Genomic DNA, 20,514 nt, shown 5'->3' on the forward strand with positions numbered 1-20,514 from the left:
GATGTTGCTGAAGAGACATACAAATCATTCAATGAAAAATTAACAAGTGCATAATTTAATATTTTTCTTGAACATAAATTTAATATTATTAAATCTTTGATTTCAAAATTCGATTATTTGCAGGAAGAACAAAAGAAGGATGAAGAACCACTGTTGATCTTTTGCACCAACTGTAGAAAGAAAAACTTCCTTAGAAAATTTCCACTTAGTAGCCTAAAACTTTGCAGAATTTGTGAAGAGGCTCATGCAACAGAACATTACCTATCGCTGCAAGGATTAATAAAGCTATTCAGGAAATCAAGTAAGGAATCAAATCAACCACTAGGTATAACTCAAAACCCATCAGCATTTAATACTTGGAATAATGTTTATTATCCTGAGCATGTTTCTCAATAGATTTATAATCCTACAGTTCCATGGAAAACTTTTTTCCTCTTCCAATTGAATATCCTAATTCATGGCCACAATGTCCCTCTCCTTGACCCTCTTCCTCAAGTCAAATATCCCCATGGCCTCAATATTGGTTTGGAGTCCCTTCTCTAGGGTAGCTTTTCATGCAAAATCAACAACAACAACCACAATTTCCACTCAATGCACTACCATGTTATCATCCTCTATGGTCTCATGTACCTGTGAAACATTTCCCTAATCCATACCCTATCTGTTATCCTGATCCATACCCTAACCCTAATCCAAACCCTATACCTAACCCTAATTCAAACCCTAGACCTAACCCTACTCCAAATCCTAACCCAAATCCTAATCCTAATCCAAAACCTAGTCCAAGCCTTAACCAAAACCCTAGCCCAAACCATAATCCAAACCAATAGGTTTCACAACAATTTGAAACACCTATTCTTCCCATTGATTCCCCTACTGAAAGAAATGTTATATCTTCGAGGTTGGGGGAAGGGGTGAGTTTAGAAACATCTTCTATCACCACAGAACATTCACCCCGAGAAGATCTAATTCAAAGACCATTAGAAGAGAAATCTTCAATTGGAACATGTTCTAAAATTGTTGTTAAAACTCAAAACCCTAGAATCTCCCTCAACCATTCTTATCAATCTGAAAATAAAATATTTGAGCCCGAATTTGAGGGATTTTTCTTTCGTCTTTCACCTTATTCAGTATTCCTCCAAGAGAGTGATTATCAATTTGTGGAATATTTGTACAAGTTGGAGAATCATAAATATGTGGATCCCATTGATCCCTGGTTTCAACCAGTCATCAACACACATTATTTCCTCATCATTCAACAACTCTTTGTACCATATCAATCAAAGCAACTATTTTCTCATACTCTGGTATGTGTTGAAGCCTATTCTTTAAAACTGAGTGTGAAACAACATAAAATTTGAAACGGGAAATGTAAACTCAAAACGAGAAATCTTTCCAAAAACCCAAAAAAAGCATAAAAAACAACCTAAAAACGAAAAATGTTGATGTTGGAATACTGAAATGTTGGAAAACCTAAAAATTTTGACAAATTTTCAACCATGACATTATGGAAAAAAATTGTGACTAAAAAAACATTAAAAATGAACACTTGAATGAAAGTGTCATTATACAAAGAGTAATTTCTTTTTTAAATGCTAAAAATATGATGAATTTAAAAACTTAGCTTAAGACAACTTGACACATTGCAAAAAAGAGGTTTAAAAGCCAACAATTTTTCAAGTTGTTTTATATCTCTTCTTGTTTTTCGTCTAGTTTTTTAAGAGTTTTCCAAACATGTGTTTTTTTAGTTTTTCTTTGCAATTTCTTTTTTATAATGGAATTTCTAAATTTTTTTGCAAAATAAAAAAAATAATAATAACATTAATTAATATATATATATATATATATATATATATATATATATATATATATATATATATATATAACACAAAATAAAAAAACACAAAAAATGTGAAAGAAAAACATAATTATCATGTAAAAGATAACAAATTAAAACAACAACAGCGACAACAACAACAATTTTAAAAAATTCTAAAAAAAAAGAAATACAAAGAAAATATAGAAACAAACATAATTAAAAAAATATATATAAAAAATAGAAAATTAACCAAAAGAAACTAAAAAATGAACAATTTTAAATAATTAAGAAAAAATTAAAAAAGCACATGAAAAATATATTAAAAACATTTAAAAATAACAAAAAAACATTATAATAAAAAAACAATTTAAATAAAAAAAAAACATAATAAAAAAACTTTAGAAAATATATATAATAAAAAAACATTTAAAAAATAAAATATAACAAATAAAAATAAAAAACAACTTTGTGGGCCCTTGGCCTTGCCCAACCGATTCTCAGAATCAGCCAGGCAAGGCATGGGGCCCTCGATCGCTTGGCTAGCCAGGGGCCCTAGGCCTTGCCTAGCCGATTCTTGGAATCAACCGAGCAAGGCACATGGCCCCCAACATTGTTTTTTTTTGTTTCTAAGTACGTTTTTTTATTATATTAACGTTGTTTTTTTTAATTAGTTTTTTTATTATATATTTTTTAAAAGTTTTTAATTATGTTTTAAAAAACATAAATTGTTTTTCTTATGTTTTTTTTTTATTATAATATTTTTTTTGTTATTTTTTAATTTAATTGTCATGGTTTTCTTTTTTGGTTTGTTTTTATTTTGATGCTGTTGAGCTGAGTGTTGGGGGTTTTACCCCCTTCCCTTTGATCAATTGGAGGTTGGACTACTATAGATGTTGTAAAAGACTGAGATTTTAATTTAATGCCAGGTTCATGCATCTCTTATGTCTATTTTTTGTATTGTTAATTTCGCTCGCATAAGCTAAGAGTTTTCCTTAAAGGGAAACGAGTTGGTTGGCTAGGGCCCAGCCAACCCAGCTCGTTCTCCCCAATATTATCTCAGTGTGTTTAGATGCAGTGATATTATTTTGCACGAGTGATTTCTTTATGCTTGAGTTTGCAAGTGTGGCGAATCTTTTGCGAATGCATTTCTTTCTTGTGTGATCTTAGATATGAGGAGCTATTTCCATTCCAACATTTCCATTCCTTTCTTAAGAATTCCTACATGTCTTTCCTTTTCTGAGAATTTTACTTAAATCATTTCTAGAAGGTAGCTAGGGTTACAGTTTTGATGCTTTAAGTTCTGCATATTTTCTTTATGGAAGATCATACCCTAGTCAAAATATAAAGTGAAGCCGTGAGACGATTTCTTTGAATGTGATATTAAAAATTGTTATAATATCCATGAATTACTTTAAAAAAATATTGTTGACAACAACAATCATAATATTCTTTCTTGAGTTTATAGATTTCATGTGAATACATTTGATCTTGTGTAGAATACATATATATTACACGGTGAAATAGATTCTGAAAGGGGTTTAAGTTCAAGCTTGAATGGTGATCTTTCATTGCTATGCATGAGTTTGTCATTTCTGCAAGTGTGAATTTCCTTGAATCTTTGCAGTGTGTTTTTATTGAAGTTTGCAGTTGATTCAGGTTTATTTTCATTATTTCTCAAGTTGAAGTTCCTTTCCTGCATTTGTTATTTTACTATTTACTACATTGGCACATTAATTTAGGAATGAAGGATTGTCGAATGTAAGTTTGTTCTAGTGCAGGAACAGGGTGTTCTGGTACAGGAACAAAGTGTTCCAGTGCAGGAACAGAACATTCTAGTACAGGAACAAAGTATTCTGGTACAAGAACAAAGTCAATCTAGTACAGGAACAAAGTTATTATAATACAGAAATGAATTTTCTCTGTTTTCCTAGTGCAGGGACATAATTGTTCTAGTACAGGAATATGGTCATTTCAGTACAAGAACAAAATTGTCATAACATAAACGAACTCACTCTATTTTCCTAGTACAGGAATCACAGTACAAGAATAGATCTGGTTTTCAAATATTTTGAGTTTTGCAATTGATTTATTGAGTGGCATGAATTCTAAGTTTATTTATTTATTTTAAGAAGTATTTTTCCAATGAAATCTTTTACTGCTATTTTTTGAGTGAGAGTCCAGTTTCCAGTGTGGTGTGAGCAATTTCTACACAAGTTAGGATTTTCTTTTGCAGGTTGCTAGAGTCATTCTCTAACATTTCCAATGTGCACCTAGAAGTTTATGAAATCCCTAATTGACAATTAAATGTTGGTCCATTAGTCAAACATATACTACACCCTACAGGGGTCCTTTACTCTCTAGGGGCACTTTCCCTGGGGGGAAGACTCCTTTCACTAGTCATCTTGGCCCGCAACATTCATATGTCAGGGTGAACCCATAGCTTAACCAAAAAACCATGCATCATAATCCTTATATGCGAGGGAAGCAAGGTTGGCTAGGGGCTTCCCCTACCAATGTGGTATCACCTAAAAATGATCACCTAGCCATTTCTAAATAGGTGGATCGAAATACGTCATGTAGGATTAATTTTACCATTGTAACATCGCCTTCACCATATGAAATAATTTAGTAAACCATTTTTATTAAATCATTGCCATTTAAAATATAAAGAGAACCCCATGAAAATAATTGAATACATCATTATTTGTTTAATTTTCTCTAGAAATAATTATTAAATCATTATTCGATAATTATTTCTTAAGACATTTGACTAAATCACCTTGGAATAATTAAATAAATCAATATTTATTTATTATTCCTTATTCTTATTTTTTGAATAATTGTTAAATTATTATTTAATAATTATGTAAAATTCATATTTTCTTAATCCTTGCAAAGTGATTAATAAATCATTTTATTTGTTAATTACTTAAACTATTTTCTAAATAAAGATATTTGACCATTTTGAATATATTTTCCCTCTCCAAAAAATATAATAAAGTATTCCTAATTGTTAGATTTTGACTTGGTCAATAATATTTTATTATTTTCCAATTCCTAATTTGTCTCAATACTTTGTTATAAATAAGAGGGTTTTCCATTCACTCTTCACCATGATCATTATCATCATCACCACTATTGTCTTATTGCATTTGAGCTCCCACTTGAGTTTCATCTTGCTTTTTGGTTTTCTGCATATTGAGAGAGAGAGAAACAGATCGCTAAAGCATAAGGACATCAAAGGACCCATCCCACGGAGGGGGGGTTTTGCAGACTGATGTTGTAAATTCTCTCCATTAGGTGTTTTCTAATAAAAATATTATTCATTCAAAGTTTTTATTGGGTTATTACATTGGTTATTTCTTGTTGTTTTATGTTTTGGGCTACATATTATCTTTTTGATGCAAAATTTTCTTATTTTGTCATTGCAGATCTTCAGCGTAATCAACCATATCTTGTTTTTAGAGTCACTTGTCACCAGTGACTTAAGTGAAGCATTTTTTGTACACATACTAATAATTTTCATACTAACACTATGATCTGTTTAGTCAAATTCATAATTGATTTCTATCTTCTCTTGATTTACCATATTTGGCTAAGTTTACCAACGACCCCATCTGCCATGACCCCTGGTGGCCACCTATGCTTGTAAAATTGCCTTCCGACCTACCCAGATTTTAAGGAAAGCTTAGGGAGAATCCATATACTCATATCACCATGTATCACCTATGGTGTTCATCTAACTCTTTAGTGGACGATTCTATTAAGCTTCACTTGTTCCAACGTACTTTAACTGGGGATGTTGCCAAATGGTACAATGAATTGGATACTACATCCTACAGTGACTTTTTCTCTTTAGCTCAAACCTCCTTGATGCACTTTCAATTGCCCACGAGGTATGATATCAATTCTGATCTCTTGTATAACTTTAAACAAGATGATGCCACGTTGATTTCTAATCATATCCATGAGTGACATTGTTGCAAGAGGTTGGTAAGAAACAACCTTCTTGATGATATTTTACACAAATGGTACATTCGATCTTTATGACCTCAAACTACCAAATATGTGTCTGTGTTTAGAGCATTCACTAAGGAGAAAACCGTCTTAGCTGCCCAACAACTAGATTTGATTTACTCACATCTGGGTATGCTTTATGAAGTACTTCCTAATGCTCCTAGACCTTCCATTAACCCACCCAAACCTTCTCATGGCCCACATGTTGATGGTGTGATTGGGCTTGTTTCTCATTCCATTAGCCAACTTGTTGCTCAACTTGGGAAACTGATTGTTATATCGCAAACCCTAGCAAGTGCATCTAACTCTTCTAAAGCACCTTCTTTTGATTCATCCACCAACGTTCTTATGGTGAAGTCCACAAAACCTAAGAAAAACCAACAATATAGTGGTAAAAAGAATTACAAGAAGGATAAACAGAAAAATCAAACTGCTTAGGAATCTCAACCAAATCCCTAAAATCAGGGAGGGGGCACTAGTGAGTGACATTGAAAGGTTAAGTTCCCTTGTAAAATTTGTCAAGGTGAACATGTTACTCATGAATTCTGTTGGATGGATGAAGTGCATAGGCTCCTTGCACCACCATAATCTACCAAAAAACCCATCGTTTTAACTCATCCATTTCCTACACAACCTCATTAACAACTAGTTTCAAAACCTCCTCCACCTCCGTAAGGGAGCAACGAGGGGCCTTATGTCAATCCTGGAAATCATTCATCCATTCTAATGTGTCAAGAGAATATAAATGTGACTACACAAGTTAAATATTATAATGTCCCTGAGTCAAGTTCTTCCTTTAAGGACTCACCCGCTCCACCTACTTCCACTAGACCTCTCACATTAGATAACCATGTGGAACCTATTTACCACGCACCTAAGGGTGTCATTCGTAAAAAAACACACAATCCATTTGCCCATGTCGCTCAACAATATAATATTGTTGAAGATATTTCCCAGGCTCCTTGTGCCATGTCCACCATTGAGGTTTTGTAAATTTTTGCTCAACAACACAAGGACTTGTTGTCTACAATTGGTGGAGTCAATCCTTCTGGCTCAAACCTCATCACCTTTAATGTTGGCAAGGATGCCTTTCGACTTTCCCACCAGACTTCCTTTCAGATTATTATGTGTATTTTCCATAAGAATATTCATCGCACTTTGGTGGATGAAGTCTTTTCCACTTGTATCATGTAGGCATCATGTTGGAAGGCTCTCAGCTCTCTGATGATTGCAATGTCTAATACAACTATTCAAGCCTTTGATGGAAATAATTTTGTACCCAAGGGGGTCTTTCCCAAGTTTTCCATTGAGTTAGGGAGAAAATTTGTATATGTCGATGTTGAATTCATCGATGCCACTTTGGATTAAAACCTAATCCTTGGCCGTAGTTGGTTCTATGCCATGACCATCGTTGTCTTGTTTGTATTTTGACCGCTTTGCTTTCTTCATGAAGGTAATGTTGTCACCATTAACTAGCTTAACAATTGTGTGCCATCAACCCAAATTTCCACTACGGAAAATTTAGTACCACTTGTGGGAGATAACCTTGGTCAGTATCAGAGTGTTGGTGTGGGCTTGTTCAATAGCTCATCTCCTATGGGTGTTTTTCCTCAATTACCATTACCTCAAATTCATTCTACATATTCTAAAAGTCTTATGCATATGATCTCTTTTGACACCTATGGACCACATAGACCTCCTGATCTTGGGTGGTTTCGCCTAATCTTATGGAGGTTGTTCAAGCTAGTAAGCATCCTTTTCCGCCTATTATGGAAGAGATTTCCTCTCCAGCAGTTCTGCCAGTACCTCCTGATGCTGGTCAGAAATGCCATCCCAATATGGAATATGACTAGATTCCTTTGCCCATACGGTATGTCACTATCCCTATTCCACATGAATCCCTTGATGACGAGTCTTCTTCTCAACAAGTCATCTCAGAGGTCATGGATTCATCTATTTATTATCCTAGGGATATTATGCCTCTTCTTGCCTCTAGTCTCCCTGATTTGGAGCAAGTAGAACTCAGCAACATAAAACTTGAATCAACTCAGAAGAACCTCCTTAGTGTTCCTTGTAAATGCCACCCATAAACCAATTCAAGTATTGGGATTCTATTATCAAACTTTCCACCGAATTATCTAACTCCTTACCATCTATTAACAAGCATCCTGTACCTCCTTTATGTATTGACCCTCCCTGTGGTGAAGGCAAATCCCCTCTATAGATAGAGGCGATCCCTCAAGCCCAATGAGTGGGTCTAGAAGAAAAATTAACAAACTAACATACACTTTTGTAGCATCATTTATGTTTTACAAGTCTGATGAAGGTAAAACCCGACATCGTTTCATGTTTAGAGAGTTTGAAAAAGAAGAAAAAAAGAAAACTCCAAAGGTCTCTTTTTGTAAATCATCTCTTGAACCCGAAAAGGTAGAAAACAATATCCAAGAGAACCTCTTAGCCATGTTTGACTAAGGTATTCCTTTTTCGTACAATAGTTTATCTCAGTTCGGAAAAGGGTTAAACTAATACTGAGTAGACATAGTTTCATTTACCTTTACGAGTTCGAAATGACAAGTACTTGGTAATATTTTCATTTTTCAAGATTAAAAAAATAGCTTAAACATTACTCCAGAGGGTCTCTTTTTCATTTATTTTTTACAAGTCCGAAAAAATGATAAATAATTCTTGTTTGAATGAGTCAAGATAAATCACCGTCACCAAGAATATATGACTTGTTGCTACACAAGGAAATGCACATTACCATTTTCAAGGGAAAATATTAAAAAATGAATGAAATATGCCCTAATTTGGTAAAAATATTATTTGAAACTTACAAATAGGGAAAAAAGTAAATTATTTTTACAATTTTACCAATTTTCAATTGTGAGAGAATTTTTACCTCATTTTACCTTGTTTTCCAATGAGTGTGACCAATCTGGGACACCATTCATAAAGCCACCTGTTACAGGTAAAAGATATGTCCCTTCCCTTCATCTTGGTAGTCATTTTATGCATTTTCATACATAGGGTAGGCTACAAGGGAGACTTGCAAAAAATTCATATCGTGGGGACCAACCTAGGTTTCACCCACTGGACTTGCACTGCTCACTCTATGGTCAATTAGGCCCTCATGCTGGAATCACAAGAAAATTCCTAAACAGTTGCACTAGCACTAAGGTAAACAATTTAAAGTGAAATATTCCATTTAATATAGTTAATCTTGGATTTTCTCTCCATGGATGCTCATGAAATGTTGGTTTGTTGATTTTTTGTAGGATAACCAATCCAAAATGGTGATTGAATGGAAAAAGAGGCACCATGAATCTGAAGACCATCAGGTTATGCAAGATGAAGATTGTATTGATGCCATACAATCATGTGCATTGCTCAAGTTCTTCATGATTCTTGGGATCAAATCACAGCCTGAGTTATTGCAACATATAATTAGTTGGTGGGATGTAGATCTCCAACTATTCATGTTCGGGGATCAAGAGCTCGAGATAGAGGTCACCAAAATTTATTTCATCACCAGGTTTTCCATAAACGGATGACAGGTGTAGTTGTCGGGATCACACACTAGAGGAGAGAGCATGGGTATGCTCATTGTGAGGCATTATCCAAGGGCCAATAATACTGGCAATGGGGAAATTGACATGAAGACCATTACCAACCTCCCATTGTGAACAATCCTACACACCATGGCCTGAGTAGCTAGGGTACAAGCATCCCATGAGGCAACAAAGTCTCATTTCTAGTATGTAATCGAGTGCATAAATCCCACAGTTGTCAATTGGAGCGAAGGTTTGTTGGTGCGCATGAAGCGGAAACTAATCAAGTGCAACTTTGGGAATCTAGAATAAGTTGGTTTCAGATATATTCTAGTGATGTTCATCTTCAAATGTGTGCCATTGTTTCATTATCAATAGTTGGAAGTGGATCCACTAGCACCTAAACATCCACGATTACTTAGATGGGGAGAGTTGATGCCTCGACATGGAGGCAGCCAACAACTATCATTCCCTCCAGCATTTTTTGGATGGATGTGTCAATAGCTAATCATGGTCAATGAATGGGAATATGTAGGCATGAATTTCTGAGGAGATCCAGATCTTTCATTTCCTCCAGGGGCACAATGGACCGATTCAGGTAAAAACTATCTTTAAGATTTTTGAAGTCTTTATTGTTTTTATTTATATGTGTACTAAGATTTGACTTATGATGTTGTGCAGATGTGGCACCAGAGAGACCTCCAGGGGTTTCTCCAATAGCTGGGTGAGTAGCACGCCAGATTGTGGAGGCTCCTCCTCAAGAGGAGGGGGAAAATCCTATCATCGAAGTAGAGCGTAACTTGGAAGTTTTAAGCAGGTGGATTCCAGAGTATGCCTCAATCGATGAGGTGCCATTATGCTACCAAAGGCACATTGTAGGATTTTCTTCCATACTGCGTTGTATGTTGGGCTGAGTCATTAGGAATGTGTCGTGCTACCATGAGAACCATGTGGGCGAATAGGAAACTCGAGTTTACTTTCTGCAATATTGTAGGCTTATAAAGCCACATGTCTCGGAACACAAATTTTGTTATTTTGATGTAGCAAACTCTTTTTAAAACACTCGATATGTCTATATATATATATATATATATATATATATATATATATATATATATATATATATATAATTTACAAGTTTCAGAAATGTCTACCTAACACATAGTTAGCCAATGCATCTGTTAATGTGTTCATGCGTCCTGGAATGTGATGATAAGTAATCAAATCAAATTCTCATTCCAGTAAATGAACTCACAAATTCATTCTCAAAATTTAAGGGTTTCTAATTGAATATTGTCCATTCAATTGTAGTACAATGAGTTGTGAATCAAGTTTTATGATTATTCTCTAATGCCAAGAGCAATAGCCTCTGACAAAAGCTCGATGACCGCAAAATATTCGACAATGTTATTAGTCGTGCGACCTAAACATATACCTTGTAATTTCACTAACTCACCATTAGGGTCATAGATTGCCCATGCAGTGGAAGAAAAATTCTATGTACTACAACAAGCACCATCAGAAAAACCGACGTAAAGGTTGGATGACATCTACAAACCAAGTAGAGCACAAGGCAAGCAGAAGAAAATGTTTGCAAAAGAAAATTAACACACCAAAACCACATTGCACACTAATGAAAACAAACCAATTTACAAAAGTATTTACATGAAAAATGCACAAATATTTTTTAGATGGAACCCATTTGTGGACTCGGGTAATTGATCAATAGAGAATAAAACTAGAGTTTTATAGTTTGCATGGCACGTAAGCATCGACTCGGCCAAATAGTGGAATAACACACATAAATGATAATGAACCCATTCCCCCCAGGCGAGTGAGGGTTACGAGTTATAGGATGAATACACCATTGATATAATGGGAGAATGGTAAAAACACAATGAGAAGATCTTGTGAAATAATGTAGGAAAATATTAATCTCATTGCAAGGAAAAGATACTTCTAGTTGAAAGATTTTGACAATTTTAGGTTGGACTGAAATGTTAATGGGAAAGGTAATGTTCCTAAGGTTTCCCTCAGACAAACTTCATGCACCAAAATGGGAATTTGAAGTGGATGGGCGAGTGTATGGGAAAAAAAGGTATCCAAACACAATGAAATCTCTCTGAGACTTGGGAGAAATGAGGAACGATGATGATCATCATTCTAGGAAGTTTCCTCAAGATACATAACCTTGATGATACTCTCGTCAATGGGAAATGTCTCGTTCAAGGGATTTGTAGAATCCCAATAACCAAGCCAAGGAGATTGTGAATGCACATCTAGTTGAATACTAAGAGTAGTATTATTTTTCGAAGTGCCCACCGAAGCAAAAAAAAATAGCTTGATAGGATTGTTCGGCCAGGCTGAGTGGCATGACATCGCCAAAAGAATCAACCTGATCAGGAGAAGGAATGATCCAAGGATCGTAAGAAGTGGAGATCATGTTGAAAGAAGCAACGTTTGAAGGTGGGAGGAAAAAGGTTCCCATAAGAGCAGAGTCTTCAAAAAAACGTGCCCTAATGCTCTCATAAGGAATGTAAGAACTAGAACTAGAATGTTGACATTCGAAGAACTAGAAGAGAAAAATGATAACTAATCAACGGTGAATATTTTCCCATCATGAGGAAAACAGAGCACACAGAACAAAGAAGAAACCACACAACACATAGCATGAGTCAAACTTTGTCAAAGTACAAGGTTATGACTCAAATTTTCGTGAACGACTTCTACTTCTAATTCAACAGTTTTCCCTTACAACATGATGGTCAAACTTATCAGAATACCGTAAGGACAAGATCGTATACCATCAAAGGCTTCTAAGGTGTTCAGAGACTGGTTGAGAGGGGGAGATCATATAGCTTTCCAACATGACACAAACATGATGGAGGTGGAAGCACCCTCATCAATCATAGTCCGACGAATCCTCTTTCCTTTTACAACGACTTGTATTAAAAATGCAAGTTGATGGGGAAGACGTGGAACATGATTTTCCAGGTCAAAATTAATCAAACTCGAATCAGTAGGGTCAATTCCTCCTATAGATAGTAGTAATGATTTCCACTGTGATGGACAACTCTGTAGAACCTCCATGACAGACATCTCCAAAGGCACTTAAGCTAAATCTTTGACAATATTGTAATGTTGGGCAGCTCGCGCATTCGGATTATAGGATGATTTCCGAAGGACACCCTTAGGAGGTGGTCAGATAACAGAATCATTACTAGGTCTCTCAATATGAAGAGGACTGGAACTAGGTGGAGTAGAAATAGAAGGTGTATCCGTAACTTTTTTCTCCACAATTTGTTTGGGAGGAGTTGGATAGTCTTTTGAATGAGTAGCATAAAAAATAGGCATTGTTCTACTCATATAAACCTGAGAACCCAAAGATGTAGAAGATTGTGGTTGTTCTACCAATTGGGTCTATTGTGATGGAAAAGGTTCTTTCAGTACAATTGGTGTCCCTTGAGTTCCTTTTAACAATTTACTAACTTCTGCATGACGGGGACAATCCTTGGTATAGTGATCTTCCTCACAAATGAGGCAAGGATATTTTGGATTACATTTAGATGTCTCATCAACAGATGACTTTGGGGATTCTGTTTTGGGGTATCATATTTTTCTTTTGCTTTACCTTTCTTTTTACCTTTGGAGGCTTTGTCTACCGCAGTAGACTGAACGACATTAACCTCAGAGGTTTTACCAGGATTTGAAGAGGGATTCAAAGGAGGATTGGATGCAGAATTCGAAATGGATTTTTTCTTCGAAGAAGATTTACTAGAAGTTTGAGTTACTAATCCAATAATACCATTGATAGGTGCCACATCCAGAGGTTTAGAAGATTTTGGATCCGTAGATGGTCTCGGAGCATCAGGAAAGAGATCATATAGTGTGCCAATTTGGGAATACACCAAATCTAAATATTGGGCATGGGAAATGGCTTGATATTTGGTTACACAACCTCCCATAGCTATGTCAGTAGAATTTGTTTTGATGAATGATTTGGTAAACCATTTAGTTAGCAACTTATCAGGTATATCAAACTTGACAAGGTGATGTAAACATCTCCATTCATGGATATGATCATAGATGTGGGTAGCAGTATTCTGTTTCAAAGACTTAATCATATGGGTATGAGTTTCATAGTGAACTGGTAACTGGAAGTGAGTAAGGAAGGCCATTTCCAAAGAATTGGAGTCCTGATAGGAACCTCGAGGCAACTCGATGTTCCATTTGGCGGTAACACCCGTGAGGGTTCATGGGAAAAGACGTAGACGAACAAAGTCTTCAACCAAGGAATTAGATGAACACCATAAATGGTAGGTCATAACATGGGATTGGGGGTATTCTCCAGACTTTCCTTTGAATTTCAAATAATCGCTAGGATTCTTAGTAGGAATTGGAGGCCAATACAGCGAATGAAGTATTGGATCATTAGTGAGTCTTCACACATGTGGTAGTTCCAACGTTGCTAGAAATGGAGATTGTGGGTGAAAAGGCATGGGAGGCCTTTGATAATGCCAAACTTGTGGATTCCATCCTTGTTGGTATGGGTTCTGTCCCCAAAGTGGTGGATTTTGACCATAAGGAGCTTGATATTTCCCCCACTAAGGGGTATTTTGACCATACAAAGGTGGATTATTCCCCCACAAAGGTAGGTTTTGACCAGGGTAAGGTTGATGCTGACCCGCCATGGGCCGTTGAGAACCCTAAGGTGGATAAACAACTTGCAAGGAATATGGATTATAAGGCTGATGTTGCAACTGTTGATCCTGGTGGTAAAATTGTTGGCCTTGCTGCTGCAGGGGTTGACCTTGTGGCCGTAAGGGTTGGCCTTGTTGATACAAGGGTTGGTTTTGTTGTTGCAAGGGATGTCCTTGCTACTACAATGGTTGTTGGTAGAGCCCTTGTTGCACATAAGGTTTTCGTTGTAAATAAGACTATTTTTGTTGGAAAGTTCCTTGTGGAATTTGTTGAGTTCCAAGTTGATACTGATAATTTCCAGCTTGAATTTGACCAGATTCCCCAAATGAGGGATTTGAACTAAGCTACATCTGGGGGCTTGCTTATTGAGTATAAGGTGGATTTTGAGGCTGTTGTGAGTCAAACAGAGGGTATGGTTTTTGGTAGGGTATCTGGGCCAAAAGATGTTGTTGATACAAGATTTGGCATGATCTAGATGGAATCGATGATCCACTAGGATAAGGTAGACTGCAACATTTTGACAAGCTTTAGTAGTGTGAGTTTGAGGTGCACTCACATAATCTCCACCCGAAACAGGAGGTACATAACGTGGAGGTGGTTGTTTCCCCCCATGTGGTGGGATAGGTTGTGGCACATATTGTCCACTTAACGGAGGACCTGAGGAACTTATAGGGACATTAATTGCCCCAACTATAACTGTCAGTTGTACAGGAACTGACGAAACTGTAGTCGGTACAGGAATTTGAGAGGCCATGTTTGAAAAAAATGGACTAGAAGTAGGCATGGCACTTGACGACCAAATGGGCTTGTGATAAAGTGAAGAAACAATTGGATTACCTGAAGGCAATTGAACCAAAGAGGTATAACCAACTGGAAACAAAGGTTCACTACTTCCGGGTGGTGGTGGAGGTGCAACACTTCCTACATATGGATATCCTTCAGGTGGGAATTCATATTCAGAATCATTGTCAACACTAGGAGTATGAGTGGCTGAGACTTCTTGAGGACTTTGAGAGGAGGCTAGAAACTCACCATCTGAAGCCATGGGTGGAAACAGTTGGCGAGGGGGAATCTGAGATGATCGTGGAGATAACTCGAAAGCCACACTAGGATTATCTTATGGAATCTAAGGTTGTTGAGAATATATAACCAATGTTTCAAAAAGTAGATTCGGAGGGAATAAAGCAAACCTCTGTGGACTCTGAGGGGTTTTTAGATCATATTCCTAAGATGATGAGTCTCGAGGTGGAGGATGAGAAGCAAGGGTTTGAATACTTGGGATAATTCCAAGTTCAATACTTTGGGTTTCAAGTGACTGTGAAATCTCAGGATGAACTCCTTATGATGACCCTTCAATGTCAGATGATGAAGGGAAATGTGAGGTGAACCCGGTGGTTGAACCATGATGACATTTTCTCGAAAACAATAAGGGGTGGTTGATTTGAGCTTACTATTAAAATATACTAGTAATCAGACAATGTGAGGCCAAGGATAACTACATAGGTAATTCATGTTATCGTGGGAAATTAAATTTTAAAAGATAAAGATAAGAAATAAATAAAAAAGGGTGTACTATTCAAGAAGGTTCACCAAGTATCCATGAATCGTTATGTACACCTTAGTCGAAACCAAGGACTTAACATATGATGGTTGATATCCCTGAATGCTTTGTTAGGTGTATGAAGTTTACAAGGTGGCTGACTCGGCTACTTGTGGCTAAAGGATAGCAACCTAATGGGGTCTCCCAATATATACTCGATGGTACGGGGAGCACATGTCCGTGTTAGCAATCTCTATTGCATAACCATTCAGTGAGAGCATTCCCATATACTTTCCATACTAGAGTGCCTCAGATATACCCAATATTACTGGAGAACCTCCGATATACTACTGTACTGAAAAGAGATTTCACCCCCGGGATACAATGTAGACATTTAACGATAACTTCTAGGTTTATAGACACCAGAACATGTCTCTAGCCTAGACCTCTAAATTTTTGCATTAAGTTCCAAATGCTCCTTAGGTTAATTCAGTAAATTTTAATGTTTCTCTTGAATTAAGTTTCAATTTTGGGTTCAAACAATGTCACTTGAATCCTAGAATGCAACTATATGAGAAAAAGGAAACCTTTCATTTCAATGCATTCTATACTAACGAAGGAAGAAAATTCAATCAATTAATGCATCAAACAAGAGAATGCATGAAACAATAAGCCTCCACTAGTTTTTCCAAATGCAAAATGAAAGAGAAAAACTAAACTTCACTTCACTAATGAATATGCATCCTATTGAAAGAAAAATGACTTTTACTTTACTAATATGCATGTTACCTATATGATGTTCTCTTTGATTTCAGATGCTCACATGCAACTAAGCTTCAACTAAAGAAAAAATGAAGATTTTGATTCAAAAACTCCTAACTCAAACAAGGCATCAATCAAAGTAACACCAAATTCAAAATCACTCAATGAAAATGTCTTTCACTTTCAGTTTTGAATAGATAAGAAAATATACTCATTTCAGTTTGTAAACCAAACAATGTGATCTATGCTTGATAAATGACAAAGATGGATTTCAAATGCAAGATGACCTAACACAAATGAAAAACAAATTTGCTCAAGACAAACCAAAACTGATGTAAATCAATGTTTCAAGTGATTTTACATATAAATAGAACTAATCACTGAATAAATCAGAAACTCAATGACACTCAGAAGTGGCAAGTGGCAATCAAACGAACTATAAACCCTAAAATCAATCCAATTGCACTCAAACACTTGAAAGTTTATAGAAGTGAAACTTTTCTAATAAAATGAAGTAATCAATCAAAATATCAATAAATTGAGTTATGTAGGACAAAACAAGACCCCAGGGGCTCGGACACAACGAAGTTTAACAAAGAAACCCTAGTTTTTTTTTCCAATCTCAGGGATCAATGTGACTGTTATGGCCAAATTGGCACTGAACTGAGGATCAATTTGACTGTTTTAATAAAAAGCACACTGACATTGCAACTGTCAAAGAAGAAAGAATGTTGGGTGAGGAATAAGGAAAAAAATAAAAAGAATTTCACAAACACTATCAAACTGAGAACTCTAAGAGCGCAACCAATGATTGTGCTAATCTATATAAACCCAAACTAACTGAGAACATGATGGTCGGTCAAACTGATCTAGAGATCAGTTGAGAAAGGAGGATGAAAAGGCTATAGCTTCCCCAATGGAGTTTCCATTTTGTTGTGAAAGCAAATCCACTTTGCGACAGAGGTGATCCCTCTAACCCAATGAGTAGGTCTAGCAACAAACTTAACAAACTAACATACACTTTCCTAGCTTATGTTCGACAATTACATAAAGAAGAAGAAACTTACCTCTCTCTAATGCTAATTGCTCGATTCTTGGAGATGGATTTGAATCTTTCACTCTAGGCCTCACTCCTTACTTTTTCTTCACGTTTGCATAACTATAAGGAAGATCAAAGAGCTATGCAAAATACATGAGCATATATGGCATACATCAGTCATAAGCTACTTAATAGATCAAGTAACATTAAGCTAATAGCATAAAAATTTACACAATTCTGGAAAGTGAACATGAGATGTATATATTAAGAAACTAAAAAGGGAAGCATACAACATATGCCTTGATGTTGGAGACCTCCTTTTGGTGGATGTCCAAGTCCAAACAAAGACTCTTCAAGCACTCTTTCTCCAAGCTAGAATGGGTAGCATGTAAACATAATCTCAACATAGGGATGAAGTAACCAATAACCAACAATTTGGGTATGGAAGGGAGTTAATTTATAGTAAGGGAGATGGATTTAGAGATCCGAAAAAGAGGGAGGAAGGTCCACATATCAAGGGGAAAGCACATGATGATAAGATCAAGAGGTCCAAATGGGAGAGCTCGACCATATCAACAATAATCGATATCCATTTCGCTGTTCTCGAAGGTTCTAGTAAGCAGCTTCTCATCCAGTTTGGGAAAGCCTGTTAGAAGAGGTTCAACATGAGTGTATAACTGAGCAACCTTCCATCAGCATGGGCAAGAAGTGGAGCAAAACACGTTGATGCTAAAATTAGGTTTTTTAGTCAACCTTCTTAAGAATGAATCCAGGGAAGTTTTCCTTTGATTATTCATGGACGGTTTGGTCTGCATATCATGATGGATATGCTGCACAATAGTCAACATTTTTGCAATTTGGGATATGGACAGGAAGTGAACAAGATGTGTGACAAAACACTGTGCAACACTCCCTTATGTCCTAAGGACAATTTCAAGAGCGCGACTATGTTAGAATGTCACTAGCATGGTCAACCTTTATGGATTGGGAATTTTGACTTCCTTTGGCATGGCCCCACATTGGTGAGCCATATGGTTCCCTTACCCTCCATGAGTTTGCATACAGAAACCCTTCGCTTGTGCTTGGCAATGGGAACCCTTTAGCGTGACCTACTAGACTGTGTTTCACTTGTACATATTGTACATAAGAGTGTGATCCTTTATCTATTTTTTAAGTTGGTGTGTGATTCAAGTATTTGTCATGCCTTATTTATGCCAAAAATCCAAAAAAAATTATAAATGAAAAAAATGAAAAAATATATGGTCCTTTTTTTTAACCTCATCCATGTTTATTTCTTTCCTTATGTGATTTAACCATGGGTCTAGATTTCTGGGTGGTTTTTATAGGTCAGGGTGGCATTTTTATTGTGGCATCCATTGGACCTTAAGTGCGTTTTTCTTAGACCTGACATATAGGGGTAGGTCACATATCATCATATCCATTACATTTTGACCATTAGCGCCATATTTATGCCTTAGGTTTGACCCCGTCAAGTTGTGACTTTAGCCACTCTCTTTTATGCACATCGCCACTTGGCGATAGAGCTTACATGATCATGGATACCCTAGTATAACACCTCTTTTCCATCTTGGTGTCCATGCCTTTGATTTTTATCCTCTTTCTCGAATCCCTCAATCTAACCCACCATGAATTAGAATCTAAGCCTCATATCCTCTTCTTCGTCTCTTTTCTGGATATATCCCTAGGAGGATTCCACCATTTCTCTCCCTTGTGATTGCCACACTTTCTCAACCTATTTTTTGCAGATTGATCTTTGGTTTCTCTCTTCCATTGTCATCATCTTCTTGGCCTATCACCTCCTATCACTTGGTTTGTCCCCTGTCTTGGTGGAACCATTGCAATGAGTGGTCCTATTATCCATCCTCTTGTCCTCATTATTTCATGAGTAGTTCCATCATTTTCGAAACCAATTTATATCCTCTATACCACTCGTTCCTCCAAGATGAGTTTTCTTTAAGCCTTTTTTAGACTCCTTAATTTAGAAAATATTGTTGAGTGAACTCGTCTTGTTCACACTCATAAAAGTACTTGAAGGGTCATCTACCTAGTATATCTTTAACTTTTTTCCGAATTGTGATAGACTAGTTACAAAAAAGGAATACCCTAATCTACTATGGCTAGGAGGTTCTTCCTTGTATACTTTTATCTCTTTTGTTGCGTGTGGATCTTGATTATCTTCTTTATTCATAGGTATTATTACATTGGATCCCATTTCATAATGTGGCGGTAAAGCCGCCTGTTTATGTGCACCGCCAGGAGGGTCCGGGGGGGTGACAAAAAATTGCCTTGTAAAATGTTGTAATTTCGTAGTCAATTTGGGTCAGTCATTAGGTGCGGATATGACGGTAGAAATTATGTTTAATTTAGGGTTTTTTTCCCTAGAAGGAAACCCCTCGCTATATGTGAGGAAATTTTATTGCATCTATGTAGATGTGTATTCTGAATGAGGAAGAGAGATGAGATTGAGAGTGAAGAGGGAATTACAACGGATCTGTTGTAGGTTGTATCTCTTCATTTTGCTAGATAATATAAAAGGAAGGATTGGTTGTTTCTACGTGGAGGTAGCCCAAATTGGGTAAACCACGTATATCTGTGTCTCTCTTATTTTATGCATTTTTTCTATGTTTATATTTCTACAATATATTATCTTTTCCATTGCTCTGTAATATATAATTTTCTAACAACTGGCATTAGAGCCAAAGGTCTATTTGGCTGATAAACTCATAGGAGAGAAGGGTTCCTAGTTCGGGTGGAGAAATGGCGGAAGATGGTAGGTTTAGGGTCATAACGACCTAAACTACCAGCAGTGGAAGATGCAAATTGAATATTATATGTATGAGAAAGATCTATACCTATTGTTGACTGGAAAGACAAAGAAGTTGATGAGTATGATAGACACAAAATGGGATATTCTTTATAGAAAGGCACTTGGAACAATATGTTGGAAATAATACTGAGAGGAGGGGGGGTGAATCACTATTATCAAATCAATATAACTTTTTCATTTCCATATTTAGATTCATATACTCTACTTCAGTTAAGGAAAACCGCGTGTATACTTTAATGC

This window comes from Pinus tabuliformis, chromosome 3_2, assembly GCF_031772625.1.
Source record: "Pinus tabuliformis cultivar Carrire ecotype Pingquan chromosome 3_2, CPIR1, whole genome shotgun sequence".
NCBI classification, from domain to species: Eukaryota; Viridiplantae; Streptophyta; class Pinopsida; order Pinales; family Pinaceae; genus Pinus; species Pinus tabuliformis.